We start from the raw sequence: 26,439 nt of genomic DNA on the forward strand, positions 1-26,439 counted from the left end.
AGACTTTTCAGGCCCATTTTCAATTTCCCAGACTTTCCCCTGAATTTTTAGGCCCATTTTCAATTTTCCAAACTTGCCCCAGACTTTCTTTAAGCCCATTTTCAATTTCCCAGACTTGTCCCAGACTTTTCAGGCCCATTTTCAATTTCCCAGACTTGTCCCTGACTTTTGAGGCCCATTTTCAATTTTCCAAACTTGTCCCAGACTTTTTAGGACCATTTTCAATTTCCCTGACTTTTCGGGCCCATTTTCAATTTCCCAGACTTGTCCCAGACTTTTCAGGCCCATTTTCAATTTCCCAGACTTTCCCCTGAATTTTTAGGCCCATTTTCAATTTTCCAAACTTGCCCCAGACTTTATTTAAGCCCATTTTCAATTTCCCAGACTTGTCCCAGACTTTTCAGGCCCATTTTCAATTTCCCAGACTTGTCCCAGACTTTTTAGGCCCATCTTCAATTTCCCAGACTTCCCCCTAAATTTTTAGGCCCATTTTTAAGTTTCCCAGATTTTCCTTTGAATTTAAATAATTAGAAATGAGAAATGTCAGACAACACATTTTCTGGTTAACCTGATACTCTTATCCATTTTCAATTTCCCAGACTTGTCCCTGACTTTTTAGGCCCATTTTCAATTTTCCAGACTTGTCCCAGACTTTTTTTAGGCCCATCTTCAATTTCCCAGACTTTCCCCTAAATTTTTAGGCCCATTTTCAATTTCCCAGATTTTCCTTTGAATTTAAATAATTAGAAATGAGAAATGTCAGACAACACATTTTCTGGTTAACCTGATACTCTTATCCAGAATTTCCCTCTAATATATTTTTCCCTGACCTTTAAAAAGGTCCATTTTCACTTGTCCCTGACTTTTTAGGCCCATTTTGAATTTCCCAGACTTGTCCCTGACTTTTTAGGCCCATTTTCAATTTTCCAGACTTGTCCCAGACTTTTTTTAGGCCCATCTTCAATTTCCCAGACTTTCCCCTGAATTTTTAGGCCCATTTTCAATTTTCCAAACTTGCCCCAGACTTTATTTAAGCCCATTTTCAATTTCCCAGACTTGTCCCAGACTTTTCAGGCCCATTTTCAATTTCCCAGACTTGTCCCTGACTTTTTAGGCCCATTTTCAATTTTTCAGACTTTTTTTAGGCCAATCTTCAATTTCCCAGACTTGTCCTCGCTTGTCCCAGACTTTTTAGGCCCATCTTCAATTTCCCAGACTTCCCCCTAAATTTTTAGGCCCATTTTTAAGTTTCCCAGATTTTCCTTTGAATTTAAATAATTAGAAATGAGAAATGTCAGACAACACATTTTCTGGTTAACCTGATACTCTTATCCAGAATTTCCCTCTAATATATTTTTCCGTGACCTTTAAAAAGGTCCATTTTCACTTTCCCAGACTTTTACCTGACTTTTTAGGACCATTTTCAATTTCCCTGACTTTTCGGGCCCATTTTCAATTTCCCAGACTTTTCAGGCCCATTTTCAATTTCCCAGACTTTCCCCTGAATTTTAAGGCCCATTTTCAATTTTCCAAACTTGCCCCAGACTTTCTTTAAGCCCATTTTGAATTTCCCAGACTTGTCCCAGACTTTTCAGGCCCATTTTCAATTTCCCAGACTTGTCCCTGACTTTTTAGGCCCATTTTGAATTTCCCAGACTTGTCCCTGACTTTTTAGGCCCATTTTCAATTTTCCAGACTTGTCCCAGACTTTTTTTAGGCCCATCTTCAATTTCCCAGACTTTCCCCTAAATTTTTAGGCCCATTTTCAATTTCCCAGATTTTCCTTTGAATTTAAATAATTAGAAATGAGAAATGTCAGACAACACATTTTCTGGTTAACCTGATACTCTTATCCAGAATTTCCCTCTAATATATTTTTCCCTGACCTTTAAAAAGGTCCATTTTCACTTTCCCAGATGTTTACCTGACTTTTTAGGACCATTTTCACTTTCCCAGACTTTTACCTGACTTTTTAGGACCATTTTCAATTTCCCTGACTTTTCAGGCCCATTTTCAATTTCCCAGACTTGTCCCAGACTTTTCAGGCCCATTTTCAATTTCCCAGACTTTCCCCTGAATTTTTAGGCCCATTTTCAATTTTCCAAACTTGCCCCAGACTTTCTTTAAGCCCATTTTCAATTTCCCAGACTTGTCCCAGACTTTTCAGGCCCATTTTCAATTTCCCAGACTTGTCCCTGACTTTTGAGGCCCATTTTCAATTTTCCAAACTTGTCCCAGACTTTTTAGGCCCATTTTGAATTTCCCAGACTTGTCCCAGACTTTTCAGGCCCATTTCCAACTTCCCAGACTTGTCCCTGACTTTTTAGGCTCATTTTCAATTTCCCAGACTTGTCCCTGACTTTTTAGGCCCATTTTGAATTTCCCAGACTTGTCCCTGACTTTTTAGGCCCATTTTCAATTTTCCAGACTTGTCCCAGACTTTTTTTAGGCCCATCTTCAATTTCCCAGACTTTCCCCTAAATTTTTAGGCCCATTTTAAATTTCCCAGATTTTCCTTTGAATTTAAATAATTAGAAATGAGAAATGTCAGACAACACATTTTCTGGATAACCTGATATTGTTATCCAGACTTTCCCTCTAATATATTTTTCCCTGACCTTTAAAAAGGTCCATTTTCACTTTCCCAGACTTTTACCTGACTTTTTAGGACCATTTTCACTTTCCCAGACTTTTACCTGACTTACCATTATCACTTTCCCAGACTTTTACCTGACTTTTTAGGACCATTTTCAATTTCCCTTACTTTTCAGGCCCATTTTCAATTTCCCAGACATGTCCCAGACTTTTCAGGCCCATTTTCAATTTCCCAGACTTTCCCCTGAATTTTTAGGCCCATTTTAAATTTCCCAGACTTTCCCCTGACTTTCTTGGCCCATTTTCAATATCCCAGACTTTCCCCTGGCTTTCTCTGCCCATTTTCAATATCCCAGACTTTCCCCTGACTTTCTTGGCCCATTTTCAAAATCCCAGACTTTTCCCTGACTTTTTAGGCCTAATTTCAATCGAAAAAAGTTATTAAATGAATAAATCTGTATGGTTATAATTATGTTGAAATGAAAGCCATTAAATCCATCTCTTTGTCATTTGGCTCCGTTAATTTCTGAAACTTACCAAAATCTAGTGTATTACATATTTAACCAAAATTTATGTTAATTAACCAAACAAAAAAGCGTTATGGAATAAAGAGCCCGAGAATGGATCCCCTTAAAACCAGAACCAAGACCTGTGAGTGTTAGTTTGAAACAATTTTTGAAAATGAACACTTTCGTTTCTTTGATATTTGAATTACTGTAATAATTTCAGAAACTTTGAAGGCTTAGTTGCAGAACCACTGTAACACTGAACAGTGTGTTACACATTAAACATTAACCAAAATTAATATAATTTTAACTATACATCGTGTTATAAACGCCTTTAAAAAAAACGCGCCCTCAAAATACAAAAGCTACGTTAGTATGTCGAAAATTAAGAAAACATGCTAGAGAACCAATGAACAGCTTTCACGTTTAATACAAAATATGAATTAAAATAATGCATATGTAAAATTTTATGAAATGAAAGAATCTATACAGTTCTGTTTGTAATTATTTCCCTTGAAATGTTGTCGCTAGCGTTCAGTCAGCGGAGGTTTCATCATTAAGGTGTAAAATTTACTTCAACAGCTTATTAATGTCAAAGCTGCCACAGATAACAATGTAGTAATTGATTGATCTACCAGTAAGATTAATAATTAATTTGTTTTTTCTAGGAGAGCGATAGCTCTCTTAGATAAGACTTCATACCGACTTTAATGTATAAGGATGGTTTTTTGATTGGTTATAACTTTTTTTGTATCGTATTAACTGCTTTGAAAAAATGCCACAGAACTAAAATTCGGGCCCTAAATATGTGGTTAAAATTTCAAAGAGATCCATTTAATAGTTTATTTTATAAAAAATAAAGTTGCTAAGGGTGGTTTTCATTTCCATAAAAATAATCATAGATTTTGACGAAAACCCCGAAATTTTCCCATAGAAATAACATGGGAAAATATTTTACAGATAACCATCTTGTTGTAGCCGTCATGATATAACTATACGTTTGTTTGATTTGAAAACGGTTTTAAACGAAAGCCTCATATTTAGTTTTTGTGCTTTCCAGCTTTCATTGATAAATTTTAAATTTAAGTATGTTTAATTTTAAATTTTCAAAATTACCCCTATCTGCGTTATTTAAGCATGGATAGACTGATTTACTAGAAAATATCAGCACGACCAAAATCGGCCTTTTTTGCGTTTAGTTGCGTCATATTAATCCGATTGTTTTTTCTTAATGCCTTTTGGTTGAAATGGCCTATCGGTAGTGAGATAAGACTGCTTTAATATTGCCGCCGTGACAATATTACCCAGTTTGTAGCCGCCATTTTTTTAAGGGGAAAATATTTGAGAGTGGGTCCTTTTTCGTTGTCATTTTCATATTTTTTGAGGATTTGCTCATGGATGGATTTTAAATATAATATAAAGTAGGTTTCAAGCTTTAATATAAGCCTAATTTCATAATTTTCCACCTTTTTATTGTCCCACAATCTATTCCTAAACTTGCCACTTTTTCTAAGGCGGTGAAACCCGTGAAATTGCGCTAAGCCTTGGTCGCTTCAGCGCCGAAAACAGCTGTAGTGAGAAATGTTATTTACTAAAAATGTATGCGGTCAGTGTGTTGTTTTTGCCTTTTAATGCTTCTAATCGTGATGCGTGTCGAGGTTTACGAATCCAATGTGTGTTGCGAAATGAAAATCAAGGGTGGATCTATGCTTTAAAAGGAATTTGACAGCGCCAGTTAAGCAAAATGGTATTAGGCCTTGCCAAAAGTGACTGAGCTATAGCTATGATATAAGAAATTGATCCTCGGATATCCTGTGACTAGGAGATGCTTACAAAGTTACTAACCCTCGATTTTGGAGGTAGATACTGTCTAGTGACACTTAAAGTAACAATTTAATCTTATAAACAGACTACCATCATAAGCCCATATCGTAAATTAAACGATAAAGCTTACTTGAAATACCAGTACCAATTTTTTTGACTCAATGAATCTTAAATATCAACATCAAAAATTATCTACTGAAAGAGATATCTACTTATATTCCATTCAAATTTCTCGCAACATTTCAAATTAACGAATAGAAATGTGCAAATGAAGTTCAAACTGATTAATTGGGCAAATTGCTATATTGGTCACCATTACTGATCACAGATAGATTTGCGTCCTTCAGTAGTGTTTATTATGCTTGTAAAATGGTAAGCGAAATCTGTGATTAAAGTTTAAAATAGACATGAGCAAAAAGGGCTTTATAAATATCAACTCGATTACCGAATATCTAAATTTGACTAAAATTAACAAAATATTCTATTCATGGTTAAAAATCTTGTTTGAAGCAGCAAGCCATCTAATCCTTATTTACCTTCTTTTGAAAAAAAATAATAGGTTGATACCTCTTTCAGTAGATGATTCATTGATATTTCAGTTTCATTGAGTTTAAAAAAAATTAGTTCCACCATTGGTTAATTTTCAATATTGACCAATCGATAATCACAAATTTTAATACCTAAATCACAAAAACCGGTTCAAAACCATATTAGTTTTGAAACGATTAAATTATAATTTTAAACATATATACTAGTTAATTCCTCGTAGTCGTAGGTAATTAGTTTATTTCCTTAGTGAAATTAATGCTGAATATTATATACACAAAAGTAAATAATAAATTAACTTCTAAAATTTAAATGTAAAGTGTGTGCATTATTTCCCAATTAATAAAAGATATCCACCTATTTTCATTCAAATTAATTACTAATTTGTGGATAATGGATAGAAAATGTCGAGCTCTAATTGCGAAATAGCTAAAATCAATCCCACGGGCTATTTATAATACAATATAACCTTTGCCCTATGTTTACTGTTTTGAATTTTATTTGTAAAATTTAAAACATAAAATAGTATTACAATTTTTTTAATTAAATAATTATTAATAAATTTCAATAAAATAAATTCTGGTTAAATACATAACACTACTTTTTATTAAGTTTCTGAAATTATCAGAGCTAAATATCAAAGACACATATTTAATTGCTCTCATTTCGACACAACTGCAACCGTATAGATTTATTCATTTAATAACATTTCTCATTTCTAATTATTTAAATTCAAAGGGCTGTATTAACTTTTAAAGGTGAAAACCCAGCTGACTTATAGCGTTTTCCTTTGGTTCCTCGCGGAGCGCTCCCAAGGAGCAATAAAAATGGTAGTAGTAGTTTACAGCTTCGTTAAAGACTGTTTTTGAAGAATAAGATCTCCTCGTTTTATTCCTCCATGGGAGCGCTCCGCGAGGACCCAAAGGAAAACGCCATTAGAAGTAAAAAAATACCAGGCTTCCAGGCTGTCTCTAACACAACAGAGTTGGCCATTCTCGCTTATGAGAAATGAATCCTTGTCATATGCATCTCTGGACTTTAGGAGCTCCAGGACTCCCAACTGAATCAGGGATTTTTTAAAACTAGACATTGGGCCAGCGACCCCCTGCCCAGGAATAAATGAACTGGTCCATGACCATTGACCAGGGCGCGGCGTCTGCTAAACTAAAGAAGTGGGTAATTAAAATAGTTGAGATAATGTCCGGGCCCTGGTTACCCTAGAATTTCCTTAGTGGTCCTGTGGACCACTGCTCCCCCTCCGATTTAATTTTCAAACTAGTCATTTTCCCTGTGCCACCGCCTTATTTACAACGCTGAACCAAGAAGTTATATCAGTATCTCAGAGAGAAGATATAAATTCGCCAGATTTCCAGCTTTATTTCCAGTCCTAACGTAGGTCCGCAGTCAATCCCCGTCTCTAAATTACAACCAGCATCTCATTGGTTCTTGAAAACTCACGTCAGCGCGACGACGCGAGTGAGGAAAATTTCCGACTGACGAGAGTGAAATAGCCCGGCGCCTCCTTTTACGTCCCCCCTTGTATTTTGAAAGGGGGACTGGGACTATGGCGCGCGAATACAAAGGCATCTTATATCTTCTCTCTGAGATACTGATATAACTTCTTGGCTGAACTGAAAATTTCTTTTGACCGGACCATAGCCTACTCGATCACGCGCAACACGTCGCAAGCTGCTTGCCCTATAGCGCGAGTCAGGGTGGGAAATAAGGATTTTTTTAAACTGGACATTAGGCCAGAGACCCTCCTGACTTGGAATAAATAAACTGGTCCGTGACCATTGGCCAGAGCACGTCGTCTGCTAAGCTAAGGAAGTGGATAATTAAAATATTAGAATTTTAATGTGTGGACTCTGGTTACCCTTGAATTTTTAGTAGTCTCGTGGACCACTGACCCCCCCTCCGATTTAATTTTTGAACTGTACCAGGCAATTTTTAAACTCGTCATTTGCCCTGTGTTACCGCCTTATTTCCCACGCTGGCGCGAGTTGCTTTGCGTTGTTGAGTGCGTAATGGAGCGGGCTATGCGTGGAGTCCCAACCCCCGTTACTTACTACCAAAATACCCACTAGCATAGCCCACTCGATCACGCTCTCTTTTCCCCGGCTACATATTTTGAAGAGGGCACTTTTTAGGCGTATTTATTAACAATCTAGAATCACCTTTGTGGACTTTTAGGGTAGCCCTTATAAATTGAGTCGGCATTGCCCTGACTATATTGTGTTTAAGGTTTATAAGCTTAATATCAAACAGACGTTAGTTAATGCTACAAAAAAGTTCGAAATTGATAATCTCGGATCGTCTTTGAGAAGTTTTAAGGATTTCCGAATTTCATATTGGGCTTATGAAAAGTTTGAGCTAAAGGTTAAACAGACATAAATCAGCGTTTTAAAAAATTGTGTAAAACTGTCAATTTGGTCCTATTTGTGGAATTTTTAGGGGAGCGCCTCGCGTTTCAATAAAGGGTTGTAAAAAATTGTATTATGTTAATTACAATAAGAATACAAACTTTCAATGAGTTACGTTTTTATTTTTTGGAGTATCATTATAAATAAATGACTGATTGAGCTAAAGTTACGGTCCCCTTTTTATATGTTTCTGCTTAGTGTAGATTTTGAAAATGTAAAACAGTTTCTTAACAATCTTAATTAAAATGAAGACTGAAGGAGCAGATATTAATCAAAAATGTCTTGATTAGAATCAAGTCCTAAAAAGTATCGATAAGACTGAGGTTATCACTTGACTGAAGGATCAGATATTAACTTTTCTTTTTAATTGAAACTTAAAGGCATGCTTAAGATAAAACAACGTTCCATTACCGTTTTCCGTTGAAATAACTTATTTTACAGGTAATCAATTTCAAAAATTTACTTATCTCGGGTTTTCGGGCACAATTCCATTCCCCCAAAACATTTTATCATTACATTAATCACTTTTGAGAGATAACGTGTCAAAATAAGCTTTAAAACAATAGAAAACTGAATGAGCGGTCTGTTTAGCCATGACCAAAACCTTCAAATCAGTGTTGCTAATGTTAGAAAGTGGATTTTCCCACTTCCATTTTAAAAATTTGCCGCATTTCCCACACCCCCTTTTTTACAGTCATATTTATCTGGACTATTTTATCATACTAAGTTTAATATGGAATATCTCTCCGCATGGCTTTGACAATATGTGCAAATGCTATAAAGCTTTAAAATTCTCAAAATATGCTCTCTTTTTTTTCAGTGCCAAACTTAAAATCACCGAATTTATTTCAAAATGTCGCTTGAAATTATTAAACCGGATAAAATTTTCGAAAATGCACTAATTTTAACTGTGCAGTTAAAATTAGTGCATTTTTGAAAATTTCGCACTATTAACCCTTTAACAGGAAAATTCCGACATTTGATTGATTTCGGAAAAATATTACTTTTAACCACAGAGCCTAAAACCAAACCTAAATCTCCCACGATGTGGGAAATTACCCACACATTGGCAACACTGCTTTAAAAACTTACAACAAGCACACTTTCGAGACATGTTCTGAACAAATTAGTGCTTAACCCGCTAATAGTACGACCACAGAGAATTGATGTAAACTGTAGTTGAAATATATTCATGTGCGACCTGCGGCACTGAATGGTCTCTAACCATTGTTTGAAACTAGAGAGAGAAATAGGTGAGTAGCATTAATCATGTCCTGAGCTATGAGAATGAACAGTATGACTGTTGACTGAAGTACACTAGACATTACATCATTTTGCATAACCACGAGTAAAAATCTAACTGTCCCTACTTAATTTTCCGCCATTGTTTTAAAACGTATCCACTGCGAAGCATGCCGGGCACAAATGAGGGAACCTTTTAAAACTCAGTGTCATACACGTACTCTCTCAAAAGTAATTAGTGTAATGATAAAATGTTTTGCGGGAATGGAATTGTGCCCGAAAACCCGAGATAAGTAAATTTTTGAAATTGATTACCTGTAAAATAAGTTATTTCAACGGAAAACGGTAATGGAACGTTGTTTTTTCTTAAGCATGCCTTTAAGTTTCAATTAAAAAGAAAAATTAATATCTGGTCCTTCAGTCAAGTGATAACCTCAGTCTTATCGATACTTTTTAGGACTTGATTCTAATCAAGACATTTTTGATTAGTATAACGATGATATTATTTAATTTTAAGATATATGGCGTTTCAAAACCGCAAAATAAATCGCAAATACTTGGTTCTCTCGACACTGGAGAAGTTAACTCTCGAGATAGTCAAGAAAAAACATGTGAAAATCTTAAAAACCTTACCATTGAAGATAATGAGGAAGTTCGCGAGGATCTCCAAACTGAGGATGGGGACGCTTTAATTAAATGAAACTAAAAGTTAAAATACGGGAAAAATTTTTTAAACAAAAATAGATTAAAAATAGTGTTAAAACATTTAAGCGAAAGTGTTTAACCTTCAGAAATAAGGGTAAAAATTTTAGAAAAAAGCTTAAAAACTTTTAAGGAAATGTGTTTAACGTTTAGAAAAAATGTTTAAAACTAAGAAAAAAGGTTAACAACTTTTAAGGAAAAGTGTTTAACGTTTAGAATAAATATTAGCAACTTTAGTAAAGGTTAAAATATTTAGTAAAGGTTTAAATTATTAAAGTGAAGGTTTAAATTATTAAAGAAAAGGTTTAAATTATTAAAGTGGTTTAATTATTAAAGTGAAGGTTTAATTATTAAAGTGAAGGTTTAATTATTAAAGTGAAGGTTTAATTATTAAAGTGAAGGTTTAAATATTTAAAAGGTGTAAATATTTAAGAGAAGGTGTAAATATTTAAGTGCAGGTTTAAATATTTAAGTGAAGGTCTAAATATTTAAGTAAAGGTTTAAATATTTAAGTAAAGGTTTAAATATTTAAGTAAAGGTTTAAATATTTAAGTGAAGGTTTAAATATTTTAGTAAAGGTTTAAATATTCGAAGTGGCTATATAGGCCCAAATTTTGGGCCATAATAGTCCCGTTCTATTTAAGCCCAAAATTTTGGCCTAAATAGCCGGTGTCCAAGGTCTTACTATTAAGGCCCAAATTTTGGGCTTAAATAGCCTCTATAATGCAGACAGCTATTTAGGCCCAAAAATGTTAGCCATACAATTTTGGGCGTAAATAGCAACGGCCGCGCGGCGACGACTATTTAGGCCCAAATTTTGTGAAGACAATTTTTGGGCCTAAATAGCAACGGCCGCGCGGCGACGACTATTTAGGCCTAAATTTTGGGCGAAAATAGTATGATGGGTGCAAGCTATTTAGGCCCAAAATTTGGGCCTAAATAGTCTTCGCCGCGCGGCCGTTGCTATTTAAGCCCAAAAATTGGGTAGATAAAATTTTGGGCCTAAATAGCCAACGTTCTTAAGGCTGATATTTAGGCCCAATTTTTTCTCCGATTATACTTTTTGGGCCTAAATAGTCTTCGCCGCGCGGCCGTTGCTATTTAAGCCCAAAAATTGGGTAGATAAAATTTTGGGCCTAAATAGCCAACGTTCTTAGGGTTGATATTTAGGCCCAATTTTTTCTGCGATTAAACTTTTTGGGCCTAAATAGTCGTCGCCGCGCGGCCGTTGCTATTTTGGCCCAAAATATTAACGCTCTAAAATTAGGTGCCTTATGAGTTGCTTAGATGATGTCCGTCGTTCAAAAATCTTCATCCCATATGCATAAAAATTATTTAAATTTTGCGAAATCGTAGGTGTCGTCGCGATGTCGGGAACAATTAAAAGAGTCGTCGCGATGTCGGGAACAATTAAACGAGTCGTCGCGATGTCGGGAACAATTGAAAGAGTCGTCGAGTTGTCGGGAACAATTAAACTAGTTGTCGCGATGTCGGGAACAATTAAACTAGTTGTCGCGATGTCGGGAACAATTAAACTAGTTGTCGCGAACAATTAAACGAGTCGTCGCGATGTCGGGAACAATTAAACGAGTTGCCCCGATGACAATTTTTTCATGTGGACAACGTTTTGGTTTGCTTCGTGTATTTTACCTTAATCACCAAGGTAAGTGCCACAGACCACATTATTTTCTCTACATCTAAACTCAGATAAACTTAAGCAAATAAATGATGACCATTTTTTGAGCATGGGCAGATACTCGCCCAATGACGAATTTTATTACGCATTAGTATTTGGACAACTTCTCGTTAAATATTCATGAAATCGTTCAAGGAAACTAAAATATAAAACAAGTCACGAAAATATTTTCGTAACATTTGCGTGTGGGGTGGCTGTGTGTATGTGGGAACTTCAATAAAATGAACGAACTCATCATGTAGGAAAAATGTGAAGTAATGTCTTTTAAAATTAAGGTTTTTTATTTATTTATTTATAAGTACCACTTTAACTCGAAAAAGAGTTGTCAGATTGGTAGTGCAAAGATTATTTTTGATGGTTTTGGTGGATTTATTTGCAATATTTGAAAGAAAATATTTAAAAACCAACAGTTTGTCTTGAAAAGCCTAATTTAAATAGAATATAACCTCCTTAATTTAAATAGAATATAACCTCCTTAATTTAAATAGAATATAACCTCCTTATTTCTAAAGTATTAATATTTTAATGCATTTTACTGCGCTTAGAAACACTGGGTGCTTCTAGTTCCTTTGGTTTATAATGTGAAGTAATGTCTTTTTAAATAGTCATTAGTACCACTTTAACTTGAGAAAGAGATGGCAGATTGCTAGCGCGATATAGACAAGGTATAAGATAAGCGGGCAGTATTGATGAGTATTAACTGAAAAAACATCCAAATTCGAACTCCCGAGCCCATCATAAAATCCCAATTTTGTTTATCGCTGTCCCCGCCCCCCAGGCACTTAGTGAAACCATGTGATTTTTTCCTTTAACATTATGGAAGGGTGCAGTTTCTTGGTCATATCTGTAGAATAAGCAAGTTGATGTGTTACAGTTCTCTCATTTCTCCCCTCCTGTAATAAACCGTATTTTCAAAAAAAAAATTTCGAGAGGCACATCACTTATAATTTGAGTTCGTTATTCTGCAAAATAATTAAATGAAGATAATGTAAAGTAATTGAATTTAACGCACTCTAAATGGATGTAACGCATTAAGAATGTAACGCATTCTAAATTAATCTAACGCATTCTAATAGAATTTAACACAATCTGAACGCTAATTCCTAACATTTTAATAAGGACCCAGACTTTCAAAACACATCACTCGCGATATCTTAACTGTTTAAACTTGATTTATTTAACCTAATGGGTGTGTCGATAAAGGAAGAGGTGATGTACCCCTCGGTTTTTCTATAGTTCCCACGATAAAATTTGTTTATGGGGTTTAAAACTTTTAGGCTTTCAGATTCTTTTGGGCCCTTTTACACTATTGTGTTAAAGAAAGGTTAATAAATTTCGCGATTGGATATGTTTTAGTTCTTGAATTGCTAGGCAACTTTCTTTCTGACGCGTACCCCATAAGTCGCGCTTGATCTTGCTTCAAACAATATAAAATCAGTGAAAATGACATTAGAATTAAATCAGCAGTTTTCTGATTGGAATTCTTTCGTAAAAAATCACAACGAATTTTGTGATAAAACTTTTCATCCCCTGTTGTCTAAATCTATTCACACCACTTCCGTTGAGTCGTACAACAAGAGGAAAGATGTCAAGGAGAAGTTATCGGAGAAATTAGTGTACCAAAAAGTGACGATTCCGTGTATTCATTATGGTACGTACCAAACTAAATCAAAGGGACAAAGGGAAACGTCAACCTTTCGGAAACAATGTCCCGCTTACGTAACATATTCCGCAAGCTCTCGTTTGCAAATCTTGTACGTGAAAAACCTAAATCTAAATCACAACCACGAAATTTTGCCGGAACTTTACGCAAAATACCCACCCAACAGAGCCTTGCGGCAAGCCAGTGAAAACGTGTTGCAGGATGTGAAGATGATGGTTGAGGTCGGTGGTGACAAAAAGAAAATGATTTTGAAAATTCAAGAAAAGACCAGCAAATACGACATTCCCAAATCTTTGAACAATTTGCAAGCTAAACTAAATCGCGAGAAGAAAAACCCGACCCTAAATAGCGCTCAAAGATTTATCGTGGCTTTGCAAAAATCTCAACTATCGGACCCCAATATGGTAAGTCAAATTTCAGTCATTTATTAGGCATGCAAGAAAATAAACGAAAAAGTGTGGTAAAGCGCGGGGGAATTTTTTTGGGGATTATTAATGAGTGTGAAGCATTATTTTCGAGGAAAATCGATTTTTTTTGGGTTCAAATGTATTATTGCGTTGTGTTTTTCTGTTTCTACTTGTTGTATCTCAAAACCAATCAAAATGAATCAGCCAATCATGTTTACTTAGATTATCGGTTAAGAAATGAAGGGTCCGCCCGAGTTGAATTCCCATGAAACCCATCAGGCAGATGATATAAATCAACTAGGAATAGCCATGTTGCCATAAATCCCAGATCCAAATTATAGTTTCGTAGCACCTAAAACCCTGTTTTTCAAAAAAAAATAATGATAATAATTTCTTAATTAACGTAATAGCTTTGGTTCTTTAATTGAAGTTAGCTGCTATAGGAAGAGCTATTATATCTCCCCCTACTTAGTCTCTACTAAGCGTTTGGCAGCGCCTCACCAAATGTCGCTATACGGGAAATTATGACGTTTCATCTGTGGTCCTAGCATAACAGTACCTTCCTTGACGCCTACGCCTAAACGCAATTTAATTCGTCTAGATGAACTTCGGAGCTTCATCAATAATAGTTCCCAAGTCCCAAATATGAAGATTCGGTATTATCCAGTTTTAAAGTTAGTCCAAAAACCCAAATTTGGCGTAGATCGCCTGTAATTACCTCACACTTTGAACATGATATCTCATGGCGATATGCTTTAAGTAGCTGAAAATTATTGTCAACCTTTTCCTTCTAGTGGGTGATTTCAGAATATCCATTCCGATATTTTTCCACAATAAAAAATAGTGAGGTTTGTTATTGTTTCAACATTCTTGCAAGGACCTAGTCACCTATGTATATTTGCGATTCCGTCAAATGATCCCTCAACTAACTGAATCGAATGAACCCGTATAGTATTGTAAATTTCACGCGAAGATAATCTATCTGTTTACCCCACGATTTGAAATTATAATGAAGGTCAAGCGTCGATCCTATTTTTACTTTATGTGGTAAATTTCTGTCGATTGGTTTTAAAGATTCGCCCTTTCAATCTTTTTAGAGTGTCGAAATTCAGATCAATGAAGAATCGAATGAGCTGGATTTGGTTTTTTGGCAGACGGGAAGAATGAAAGAGCAAATGGAATTGTATCCGGAACACTTGCTTTGTGACGCAACATACAACCTAAACAGTTGTAAAATGCCGCTTTACATCATTATGGTTGTGGATGGAAACAACGTTAGTGAAATCGTGGCGTTTTGCTTAGTTAAACTGGAAACTAAAGACTCTGTAACAAAGATGTTCCAAGTTTTTCAAAAGCATAACCCGAAATGGGTTAACGTGAAAACGGTCATGGTCGATAAAGACCTGACAGAGATAAGCGTCATTTCATCGCTTTTTCCGAAAGCAATCATAGAGATTTGCCTATTTCACGTTTTGAAGGCGTTCAAAGCAAAAATACATTCCCTTCGCCTCAATAAAGAATCAGATCAATTATCTAGAGAGTACGTGCAAAAACTGGCATACGCAAACTCTGAGCCGATTTTTAAGGAAATTCTCGGAAAAATGTCCAAAGACGAACATTTCTCTAAATACCCGCAATTTATCACATACGTTAGTGACAACTGGGTTCGTATCAAAGAAATGTGGGTCATGTGTTACAGATGGCAGCATTTCAACTTGGGTGACGATACTAACAATAGATTAGAGTCGTTAAATGAAAAAATCAAACGTATTTGCTCTAAAAACGCTGCGCTCGAAGACTTCTACGAGAACCTAATGATTCGCACGCAATATATTCGTCTTTTACACGAACATGATAAATTCGCTGCTCAAACCAAAACTACGTTTTATCGTTTCAACATAGAGGACGAAAAATTAAAGGAAGCTGCCGAAGCCATACAAGCGAGTTGCGTATCAGCCTTAACGAAGCTTATCGTCAAAAATCTCAAGGAAGGAACATCCACAGACACTTTATGCGAAGCAGTAGACAACACGGAACAATTTTTAGTCAAAAGCAAAGGGCACAAAGATGCTCTTTGTACTGGAGAAAGTTGTTCTTGTTCAACATTCAAAAGCAAAGGAGTGCCTTGTTTGCACATATTTAGTGTCAGAAAATTCGAAAACAAGCCGCTTTTTGAAATTCAAATGCTTCCCCCGAGGCTTTTGAAAGAGAGATGGATGAAGGGGCTCTCAACGGGGGCCAGTTCCAAAAGTTTCTCAGTGGTTCAAACGTCCGATAAAAAACCTTGAAGAACTAGCTCTTCTCATGAAAAATTTGCCAATATAAAGCCGTACGTAACCAGACTAACTGATATTGCGGCCTGTTACAGTAAAGAGAGTTTTGAAGATAAAAAGCGAGATGTCAAAAGGTTAACGAAGGCTTGGGCAAGCGGAAAAAATACTAAAATTATTATCGAAGGCGAAAGTGACGACGAAGCAAACTTGCCTAGTCGCTTAACTAACACCAGAAAAGAACTTAGAGAAGACTTGGTCAAACATGCCGTCAACACCCCGCCTTTCGACAATGTCTCACTTAAGAAACTGAGTCAAGACGAGAGTAAAGCTCAAGAAAATCAGTCAGTAACTGCAAATTCTGAAGGAACAAAGAAGCGAGACAAGGAAGAACCTGCGGAATATGCTTACAAACGCTCGGAAGACGACGTGGAACACTCGGAAGACGAAGTGGAACACTCGGAAGACGAAGTGGAACACTCGAAAGACGACGTGGAACACTCGAAAGACGACGTGGAACACTCGAAAGACGACGTGGAACACTCGGAAGACGACGTGGAACACTCGGAAGAAGACGACAAATTCAGTGAACCCGATGACGTTGACATGGAAAACGAGATAGGCACAGATAGGACTATTCCGTGGGGGTCTGAAGATGATGAAACGAAAAGGGGTGAATTCAAGATTAATGAACCGGATGAAAGCTCAGTAGAGAAAATAAATTCTGCGGAAAAATTAAATATTGAAGAGAAATCCAAGTACGACATAGCTGCTGTAAAATTGCCCCTTATATTGAAGCCTCGTGGTAGACCAAAAGGAATTTTCAAAACTACTGTTGGATTGGAACGAAAAAAATTTAAACGCCAGACCGATAGAGTCATTTACGAAAGGCAAACTCCAGCGAAAGATCCGAAAAATAGAAAGTCTCTAAATGAGCTTAGTATAAACCCGGATGTCGCCGTTAACAGGTATTGTGAAACGGGAGAGCCTTGGATTTCGAAACCTTTCGAACTGAGCACATATTATTCGGAACAACTTCTAAAGATAGGGGCGTATGTGTCTATTGATACTATAGATGCCGCCCAAGAACTGTTAAAAACCCAGTTTCCACACGTAAATGCCGGCCTAGTAACTCTTCATAGATTTGGAAGCATACCATTTATCCCAAACACAGTGGATGATACCGGGTTTTACGTTCAAATTTTGCATTTGCGAAACTTAGACCATTATGTATGTCTTGCTGGAACGTACGAAAAAACTAAAGCAACAATTAGCGTTTACGACTCACAAAATCGGGTTCACCTAACAAAACATTGCATCGATAGAATTATATCATGTTTGAGCGCGCAATTCAAAAACACCAACGTTAAAAGTTTCGAACTGCAATTCGTTGAAGTTACGACCCAAAAAGAAATTTGGGCCTAAATAACTAGCTTGCACCCATCATACTATTTTCGCCCAAAATTTAGGCCTAAATAGTCGTCGCCGCGCGGCCGTTGCTATTTAGGCCCAAAAATTGTCTTCACAAAATTTGGGCCTAAATAGTCGTTGCCGCGCGGTTGTTGCTATTTACGCCCAAAATTGTATGGCTAACATTTTTGGGCCTAAATAGCTGTCTGCATTATAGAGGCTATTTAAGCCCAAAATTTGGGCCTTAATAGTAAGACCTTGGAGACCGGCTATTTAGGCCAAAATTTTGGGCTTAAGCTGTTCATTGTTCCTAGTAAGCTATTTTAGCCCAATTTTTGGGCCTATGTAGTTCAATACCTCAGATGTACTAATTAGTAGTGATAGCCACCTAGTTGCGCAGAGATCCAAGATGGCCGCCATCCACCCAACTCGAACCAAACTTCCAACCATAGATTGGTTTCAAACCAAACTACCCAGACAAGTCCGGACTGGCCCGAGCTCGGGCGTGTTATTTTTCAACCCTAGATCGATGAACTGCCAACCCTAGATTGTGTTATTTTATGGAGAAATCTTACCTGATATTCCCTACCTTCCACCGTGCTATGGGTATTCCTGCCTTCCACCATGCTATGCCCCCGAACAAGTCTAAACCAACCCAGACTTGTGTTATTTTGCCAGATTTCTGTTTGAATTTCCCACCATAGAACCTTTAAATATGTCTGAGAAACAAAGACAAATATACAAATAAAGATTTTATTGTTCTTATCTCTAGTGTAAAAAAGCATCTTGTTCAAAGTGACATTTTGATTTTCAAAACTTGATATTTTAGTCGAAATCTTAACTGAAAGCCGCTCTTTAAATCGTAATTAGCGCCACTAGCTTTCTTCATGCATTCTGATGGCTGACGTCAAGTGGCTTAAGATAAACGATGCCGGATGAATTTTGATGAAAGACAGGCAGGGTAATCGAGGATTGTTAGAGAAAGATATTTTAAGTAAAGTCCTCCATTGGTTCTCGAAGATCATGGACCGAGGCTTGGTTGTTTTTTCGTTACTTCTTGTGTCCAAAATGTATCCAGCGGAAGAAGTAGCAGGGTTTAACTTAAACTCGATTTTCCTTCATTGCGGTAGTCAGTTGTATGTACACATATGACACCGCAATGAAGGTTGATTCTTGGCTATCAATTGGATCAGGGCTACTTTCTTTTTCCATACTATAATCGGTAATGTTTTATTTAATTATGAAAAACTAAATTTTTGTTATAAATGATTCCGAAAATCTTACTTGATAGCCAACTTAGAACCCGACAAGTCGGGTTCTAATGAGTCGAATTTGGTCTCTTCCCAGACTATTCCTGAGAAGAGCCAGATGGAACAATCGAATTTGGTCTCTTCTCACACAGCAAAAGCTGTGTGAGTCCACCATCGGCGGGTAAAGACATCTTCGTACTGGTACTGAGTAGTTTTATGGATAAGCGTCTAGTTAAACAACTGATAACTCTCTCTTTAAAACACGGTTCTTATATACTAAAAGATCGAGGTCAAATTTAATATTAGAAGAGTTCTCTAGGCAATGCTTTCGATAAATTTATTTGTTACCGACCCTCAATCTTTAATCTATTTTATTGGATGCGGTTTAATTAACTATTCACGACTTTCACGTAGATGCTGCAAGAATGACGACTTAAAACCTTCCTTGTTTTAAGGAAAATATTTTATTGGATGCGGTTTAATTAATTATTGACGTAGATAGTTCAAGGATGACGACTTAAAACCTTCCTTGTTTTGAGGAAAATATTTTATTGGATGCGGTTTAATTAAGTATTCACGACTTTCACGTAGATGGTTTAAGGATGATGACTTAAAACCTTCCTTGTTTTGAGGATAATATTTTATTGGAAACGGGTTAATTAACTATTGATGTAGATGTTTCAAGGATAGCGACTTTAAAGGCTTAACAATTTTGTTGTTTTGATGAAAATAAACTGAGTGTTTTTCAAGATTGCCAATGGCTCAATGGTTTAAGGCAGGGTGTACCATTGTGATACCCAAAAAGGTGGCGAGTTCAAATCCCGGCCAGTCCACCGAGCCATTGGCAATCTTTTTTATGTATAAAATAACGTTAGCCTAAGAGATCAGTGTTAGTTGGTGAACAAGCGTCAGTCATGAATGACGCCTTTTTTTTAACTCTAGCGTCTAATACGTGTCTAGATATATATCCAAACAATACTCAGTCAAGTTTTAAAAATTATTTGCATCAGCCCCTTAACTTGACTAGTGATTATGAAGTTGGGTTGGCGGAAATCATATTTCCAAATCATTGGGTGAATATAAGCGAAGAGTTTAACAAGTTTGAAATTCAGGTCGTAAATGATCCAAATAGTGACAAATATGCGGCTATTCGAGAGCCTGTTGAATATCAAAAAATAGAGATACCAGTCAATCGTTATACCAAGACCAAAGAGTACGAACTGCCTCAAAATTTTGTTGAGCTTTTAAATGATGATGTAAACAGTCATCCGTATTTAAAAGGCAAATTATCTTTTAAATTAGTGAATAAATATAAAGACGGGGCCCTAGGAAAACAGTTAGATACAAACTTTCCCGTTTACCTGCAAGTTTTAGGAGAGGAAAACATACGGTTCAAAATACCAGCTGATTCCCTCTTGGCCACGCTATATGAATTTAAGGAGAATAATTACGAAGATGTTCCCTATATATCCAAATATCCTGTATCAAAGCATGCTAAAAATATAGGTTTAAATTACACTAACAATTACGTGGAAATCGAAATTGATAATGTTGGAGATAGTTTTAAAAAAAAATTTGATTACAAGTACATTCCTAAGGCAGGCATTAAACGTAAAACAAGCCACGAAGTTCCGCCGATAAGAAAAAAACCTCAACCGGAATATAGGCCTGTACCGCCATCTATACCTATTTTACCGCGAACTACGCCTTTTCTTCCGATACCTATTGCTACGACTGAACCCGTAGTACTTGTACAACCACAGCCAGCTAAAATAACCCCTCCACCCAAAATAACTTTTCCAAAACAAACAACTCCAAAACAAAACCCCCCTAAACCTGACTTACCGAAACCCTACTATCCAAAGCCCAAACCACCTAAGCCTGAGTTACCAAAGCCAAAGCCAAAGCCAAAACCTCAGCCACCCAAGCCTGAACTACCGAAGCTTCCAGCTCCGGACCCCCCTAAAATACCAGCTCCGGATCCCCCCAAAACACCAGCTCCGGATCCCCCCAAAATACCAGCTCCGGATCCCCCCAAAATACCAGCTCCGGATCCCCCCAAAATACCAGCTCCGGATCCCCCCAAAATACCAGCTCCGGATCCCCCCAAAATACCAGCTCCGGATCCCCCCAAAATACCAGCTCCAGACCCCCCTAAAATTCCAGCACCCGAGGTTCCGAAACCCTCTACCTTTGAACCACTGACGCCGACCCCCTCGCCAACAGAGGTTGAGGAAATATATATATTTCCAGACCCCTCAAAACCTGATTTACCGAACCCCGACCTATCCAAGCCTGATCTCTCAAAATCTCCAGACTCTACAACATCCTCTACTTTTGAGCTACCCATATTACCGACCCCCTCCCCACCATCGGTTGATGAAAAACCCTTGTTTCCGCAGCCGGTTGATCCGCCAAAGAAAAAACCCGAGCCAATTATCTCTGAAAAGCCTAAGCAAATTAACCCCGAAGATTATGATAACTATAAAATATTGTTCTTACCTCAAACTTTTAAAGCCAGTAAAACGCCAGAGAAAAACGCCGAAGGGCTTTATCGAGCCGTAGCCAACACTTTAGAAAAATTAGTAATAAATAAAATTCAATTCACATATCACGTAGTAGATAATTGGGGCTATGCTATCGTGTATAATTTCAAAACACCGGAATGGGTGGAAATTAAATTTTCTCCCCAATTAGCTAAATTGCTCAACCTCGACCCCGATAAATATTATACCGGAAAGCAGCAATGCGGTCCCTTAAGCCTCACGATACAAGAATATACCATAAATGAAAACAATGCCTATCTAGAATATCGAGTCAATAGAACCATTAAGCATTATACCGCCGGGGAGGAGCCATGGATTTATTTATTGTTCTCGGTGTCAGGCGAGTTTAAAGCGAAACAATCTTTGGAGGATGATTTTAAAATTTATTATAAAATCGCCGAAGAGCTCAAAATAAGCTCGAACAACCACGATCCTTTAAGATTGCACAATGCTGAATTTAGCGTTATTAAACAAGGAGCGGAGCATTATTTTAGAGTCCATTGTCCGGCAAAAATTGAAATGAAATTTTCGCCGGATTTGCAGGATATATTAAATTTAGAAAATGAATACGTTGGGGGGACGTTTCTATCCAAGAGGCCTCTAGAGCGTAATTTTACGCATTTTAAAACTACTAACAGTACAGGCGTGTCATATCGCGTCCACTTTTCATTAATGTATCTTTTTACAAAGACGGAGACAACGAAAATCAAAATACCGGCGCGTGAATATACCTGTGATCTTACCCCGACCGGTGCGGTAATCCCCTTTTCGCTACATTTGAAAGTGATTAACAAATTATTAGAAGTTCAGCAATTTATGACTCGCCGTCATTTTAAAATCTTTATTCTCAAAACGGCGCCAGAAAATAGATACTACACGCGTCTCGAAATAGAGCGAGGTGTTCGCGTATCGGTAGCTGGACCGATGGCCAAGTTATTTAACATTCCCGAAGAGGGAGAAGTTTTGCAACATAGCCACTCGGGTGTAGCGTTGGTGAACCCCCGATTGAGATCAATGACACTGACAGAGGCTAATAATTTTTGGACTAGCGAATACGATGTTGATAGATTTCCAGAAGATCCAAATATGGCTGACCAGCCGTCCCTACCCGGATATCAACAAGATAACCTTCAAGGCAAACGAGTTGACAATTACGCGTGCGAGATTCCTCCCGGGGTTTATTATCATATTAGCGATGTTTTAAGTGCTATAAGCGAAGCCATGTCGCCGACGCATAGGAAAAGTCTAAAATTTTGGCAGAATGTAGACGAAACCGTGACGGTTTCAAAACTGAACGATACGGTCTCAATTTTGTTTCCCAAAACAACACCCGGAAGAGGCCTGGGACGATTGCTAGGTTTTAGTAGTAATCAATTGGATCGGTATATCAACAGCGAGACGTCAGAGTATCCCGCGGATATCATGAGAGGCGTCGATGCCATGTTTGTTTATACCAATATTATCCGTCAACAAGTGGTGGGTGGTGGACAAGCCCCTCTGCTACGTTTCATAAAAATGCCGGCTTTTTCGCTGCTAGACGAAGAGAACCAGGAAATATTTAATAATATCGACTTTTATCCAATTTCAACCAGCGATATACAAGAAATTGAAATTGAATTGAAATCCGATTACGGGGAAAATATCCCGTTTAATTTAGGCAAAGTATATATTAAACTGTTTTTTAGGCGTCGACGTCAATAGAACAGGAGCAATGGTGCCTAATAGATACACTCTGTATTTCCAAAGAGGATCGTCTCTGCCATCTTTACACGCAAACGTTTTCCAATCGGGGGGTCGTTTTAGTGTTGGCGGCATCTTTAATTCTTTATTGCGCAAAATTACACCCTTTATTAGGCCGGCCATTAATACTTTAGCGTCCGAAGCTGTTGGGTTAACGAGTAGAGTAATTAGCGATGCACAAAACCCCGGAATATCGCCTCGAGAATCGATTAAACGAAATGTCAAACAATCTATAAATTCCCTACTACATAAAGGCGTGGACCGGTTCGTCAACACTCAGAGCGGGACGGGCCGAAAACGAAAGAGGACTGCTAAAACAAGCCGGAGCAAACGTGTTAAGCGACGCACTAAACGCGATTTTCTAGACTAAACATGTCGACCTACGAAAGTGTTCTATCCGATTTTGAAATATTTGAAAAGCCAGTGGTGAATAATAATATTGTGGGGACTAAAACGACTGCTCATTATCCAATTGCCCCACTAACTAATGCTAAATATGTAGAATTTATCATTCCTCCCTCAAACAATTATCATGATTTGACTAAAACTCTTTTGAGATTAAAATTTCGCGTTTTACACGAGGACGGCACGGCCGTTCCAGATGCGGAAAAGAAAGTCTCGGTAACAAATTTAATAATTGCCTCGCTATTTTGTCAAGTAGAATTATTTCTTAATGGCGTTGCTGTCCAACAACCTAATAATATGTACCCATATATGGCCTATTTTAAAATACTTTTAAATTATGGACAAACGGCGGCCAATTCCTGGTTAACTTCTATGTTATATTATTTGGATACCATTATCGATCCGGCGACGGCTTTAGAAGACGCCAATATTAACAAAGAAGATAATGGTATTGGTCGTCGCGCTAAACGCGTGGCAAAATCAAAGACGTGCGATGTAATTGGCGAAAACGCCCAAATTCTTACTAGATAATATCGAGGTGCGAATTAGACTTCATCGAAGCTCCACGGATTTCGCTATTATTCACAATGAAACGGGCAAAAAGTATAAGATTGATTTAACGGAATGCACCTTGTTTACGCGCGAAATTGAGGTTAATCCCGAACTGCAACTAGCTCACGCTCAGATGTTAAACTCGGGAATAAACGCTCGCTACGAAGTAAACTCTATTGTTATGAAAAATTTCTTAATAACCACCGGAACGCAAGATTTTATTAGGGACAGCCTGTTTACGGGGCAATTACCCTCGCGAACTGTCGTGGCTTTCGTTACTAATAAAAAATTTGTAGGGGAAGCAACTTCCAACCCCCTGGATCTCCAACATTTCAAACTCGATTTCATGCAATTCTCTTTAAATTCTCAAAATTATCCTGATATTCCCTTTACGCCTAATTTTGACGACGATCAATACGTTAGATGTTACAATTCTTTATTCGAGGGTCTCGAGATATTAGGTCTTGACCGGGGAAATATAATTTCTTACGATTTATATAAGAAGGGCTTTTTTGTCGTTGTTTTTGATTTGAGTAGAGAACATCTCGCTTCGTTAGGTTTAAATTCCATGCCCCAGACTGGTAACTTGCGATTATCGTTAAGATTTAGCTCTCCGCTAACCGAAAACGTCACGTGTATTGTCATGGCCGAATTTCCAAACAACCAATTAATAATATCTAAAAACAGAGAAATAATTTATAATCACCCCAACGTATAAAAGACTAAAACTTTATAAATACAATATCAGTCGCGAGCCAATATGCACCCAGTACACACCGTCACGCCAAAGCTCGACATTTGCGTCATTGAGTCAATTGAACCTAAAATATTAATTCAAAGATCGGATACGCGTACAAAAACTATATTAAAACCTAACGCCTGGTACGCTTTGTTTCGGTTTCAAAATGAACTCACGTCCTTTTTTGACGGAAAAATACCTCGCTATCATATTTGGTTGCCCGTCAAAGAGCGCCTCAAGCTGGAATGCTTCGTCAACTCGAAAGATGAACGTATAATCGATCTTCGATACTATGAACGAGGCAGCGGCAGTCGTTATTTCCTGAACTTTAGCACCAGCGAAGGATTCAGCCTGAACAAAACAGGATGGCAGACATTGATTGATTTAAAGCCGCTGATTGACGAGGATCTCAAAGCTAAAGGGATAGCTGTCTGTCGCATGCGCGAATTAATTTTAAACGAGCTCACTACCACTTTGTTTGACGTCACTTCCACTTGCGCCAACGTCGAGTGTCGAAAACAAATATGCCACTCTCAAAGCTGCTCGGAATTTGACACAAATTTCAGCGATCGAGTCGAACGTAATTTGCACGAAGCGCTGCCTCAATTGGATCGTGAGAAAATTTTGCATCAATTTGAGACTGAACACGGATGGATCGAGGATCAAGAGGATATTTACGCTTATTTTGTCAACAGTTTTGCCGATTTAAAGAATGCCTTGATTTATGGCTATTAAAATAAATGTACTGATATAGCGTATTTGTTTAACTGATATTGTTTTTATAAAATACCTTTGTGTTGTAACGGTAGAAAGGTTCGATTCCGTTGACAAGGGCGTTCGCAATTAAAGACTAACTTACTCTTAACTTGAATTAGAAGGCATATCAAGCGGTTAATCAAAAACTTTTGACTTTATTAACATAAACTAAAATAATAATAAACATAACTAAAGAGACTGAATAATGATGACTACATTTCACCCGGGTGTGAATGCGAATGTGTATGTTACAAGATAAGATTTCTCTTTTATACAATCCATTGGGATGCTAACTCCTATCCGCAAAAGGGGGAAGGGTGGCAACCGGAAATATCTCGGATGTTTGGGGTTGATGTAGTTACAAGACGGCAGTGGACTGAGCATAAACTGGCGGTTTAAATATTGAAGCGTCCTTCCACTGTCGTCTGCAACAGGTCGTCTGCAACGGTAGGCCTAAACCGTTGCATCCTACCCCTCAAAGAAAAATTTTATACATTGTTATAAAATTAAAAGTTTGTAAGCTAATCTGTATAGCGCGTCTTCATCTGTTGATGCTTCCTCGGGATGGCGGTGCGGTTTCAGCGAGTTCGTCAGTCTGGGGATTTGAGTTCCTCTGGATGCGGTTTGGTGTGGATGTCAATGGAAGTACTTGTTGTTGTGGAATTCCGTTCCGGGATCAGTCTGATCAGCGGCGGTGTTGTCCTTGTGGGGTCTCTCTTGGTCAGGTGTGGATTTCCGTTCCGGGATCGTTTGATCTGCGGTGGTGATTTCCTATCCGGGATCTGTCGAATCAGCGGCGGTGATATCCATTCCTAAATCGTCTGAAGTATAGATTATGGTTCCTGGATCGTCAGATCTGCGGCGGTGATTTCCTATCCGGGATCGTCTGATCTGTGATGATGAGTTCCTTGGGGGTTCTCGGGTTTAGTTGTTGTACGTCTTAGCCGGGGATTGTCATATCCGCAGGCGCGCGATTTTGTAGGAAATAGAATTTTACTATGTGTAGCACTATTACGCCGGAAGTTCATGTTTGTGGGCCATCTTGCTAGGATACGTTATGTCTGGGTAGTGGAATAATCCGTAAATTACGCGAGACTTTGGCATTAACAAGTTATGTTGGGGCACGTTCATGAAGTTCGACATCTTGTGTCTGCGAATGTTAGTAAA

General features: G+C 37.6%; 1 long non-coding RNA gene across 1 annotated transcript; it reads right to left on the reverse strand.

The window, feature by feature from the left end:
• Nucleotides 1-22,657: 22,657 nt before the first annotated feature.
• LOC149665671 (uncharacterized) lies at nt 22,658-25,219 on the reverse strand. The gene is made up of 3 exons (XR_016368471.1): nt 24,518-25,219; nt 24,268-24,454; nt 22,658-22,963 (listed from the first exon to the last, which is right to left on the reverse strand). It is a non-coding gene; the product is annotated as an uncharacterized LOC149665671 (long non-coding RNA).
• Nucleotides 25,220-26,439: the final 1,220 nt, after the last annotated feature.

The sequence above is a fragment of the Phalangium opilio genome, unplaced genomic scaffold (assembly GCF_054372755.1).
Source record: "Phalangium opilio isolate 3A_F unplaced genomic scaffold, DU_Popi_V2 ptg000061l_1, whole genome shotgun sequence".
NCBI classification, from domain to species: Eukaryota; Metazoa; Arthropoda; class Arachnida; order Opiliones; family Phalangiidae; genus Phalangium; species Phalangium opilio.